Raw genomic sequence first — 2025 nt, forward strand, 5'->3', positions numbered from 1 at the left:
ATCCCTCCCACGCCCCCCACTCCAGCAACCCTCAGTTTGTTTCCTGAGATTAAGAATTCCTCATATCAGTGAGATCATATGATACATGTCTTTCTCTGATTGACTTATTTTGCTTAGCATAATACCCTCTAGTTCCATCCACCTCGTTGTAAATGGCAAGATTTCGTTTTTTGTTGTTGTTGTTGTTTTGTTTTTGACAGCTGCATAATATTCCATTGTATATATATACCACATCTTCTTTATCTATTCATCTGTTGATGTTTCCATAGTTTGGCTATTGTGGACATTGCTGCTATAAACATTGGGGTGCACATACCCCTTCGGATCACTACATTTGTATCTTTGAGGTAAATACCCAGTAGTGCAATTGTTGGGTCATAGGGTAGCTCTATTTTCAACTTCTTGAGGAACCTCCATACTGTTTTCCAGAATGGCTGTACCAGCTTGCATTCCCACCAGCAATGTAGGAGGGTTCCCCTTTCTCCACATCGCCAACATCTGTCATTTCCTGACTTGTTAATTTTAGCCATTCTGACTGGTGTGAGGTGGTATGTCAGTGAGGTTTTGATTTGGATTTCCCTGATGCCGAGCGATGTTGAGCACTTTTTTATGTGTCTGTTGGCCATTTGGATGTCTTTTTTGGAAAAATGTCTGTTCATGTCTTCTGCCCATTTCTTGATTGGATTATTTGTTCTATGGGTGTTGAGTTTAATAAATTCTTTATGGATTTTGGATAGTAGCCCTTTATCTGATATGTCATTTGCAAGTATCTTCTCCCATTCTGTCAGTTGTCTTTGGTTTTGTTGACTTGTTTCTTTTGTTGTGCAAAAGCTTTTTATCTCGATGAAGTCCCAATAGTTCATTTTTGTTCTTGCTTCCCTTGCCTTTGGCAATGTTTCTAGGAAGAAGTTGCTGTGGCTGAAGTCAAAGAGGTTGCTGCCTGTGTGCTCCTCTAGGATTCTGATGGACTCCTGTCTCACATTTAGGTCTTTCAACCATTTTGAGTCTATTTTTGTGTGTGGTGTAAGGGAATGGTTCCGTTTCATTCTTCTGCATGTGGCTGTCCAATTTTCCCAACACCACCACCTTTCTTATTGTGAGAATAATTGAACTTAAAATGTGTGCTATAGGTTTACAAATATATTGAGGAAATCTTTTAAAATATGACCAACATTCAAAGTATAAAACATAATTTGTGATTTAGATAAATATGTAAGAATTCAGACAAGCACATTTTTTTTAATTAGAATATGAGTTTTAGATATGTAATACAATTTGAATTTGTTATAATCTTTCCTTCCACTGTAATTTGGTTGCTGAATAGCAAGGGCCCATGTAAGCTGCCATATAGCAGTTAACTTTTTTTTTTTAAGTCTATGAGACTTCTCTTTCCTCTTGCTTCTCCTTAAAAATGATTGCAATTAACTGCAGTGATTTGATGCACCTGACACTAATTGCATTCTTTCTCTGAAAACCTGCATGACATCACATTGCCATCACAAAGCAAGAAGTTTATGCATTTGCTGACCTTCTAAGTTGAAATGAGAATAAACACAGCCATTCCATTTAGAAATTGTGTAGATAATTAAGACGTGATCTCTGTAGGATGACAGTTGTTATTTTGCTTTAGAAGATAAAGGCATAGAAAACTGGATCCATGATTTTCTTCTTATTTTGACAAAAGGATAAAATTAATAGTCTTATTTCTTGAATATTTCACTCAGTTTGTATAGCTAAAATGAATTCTATACAGCTGAAGGAAATTGAATGAGGACTAGATCTTAGATGATATTAAGTAATTATTGTTCATGTAATAATACTATTATGGTTATTGTTTAAAGTTATTATCTACTAGATAAATATAATGAAGTATTTATAAGTGAAATGATATGATGTCAGGATTTGCTTTAAAACATTTCAGGAAAGAAGGAATACAGAGGAGGATAGAAGGGGAGAAGAGACAAAAAATTTAAATGACATAAAGCTAATAGTTTTGAAGCTGAATAACAGTACATGGAGGTTCAT

The sequence above is a fragment of the Leptonychotes weddellii genome, chromosome 3, assembly GCF_054177405.1.
Source record: "Leptonychotes weddellii isolate Sample4059 chromosome 3, ASM5417740v2, whole genome shotgun sequence".
Lineage (NCBI taxonomy): Eukaryota > Metazoa > Chordata > Mammalia > Carnivora > Phocidae > Leptonychotes > Leptonychotes weddellii.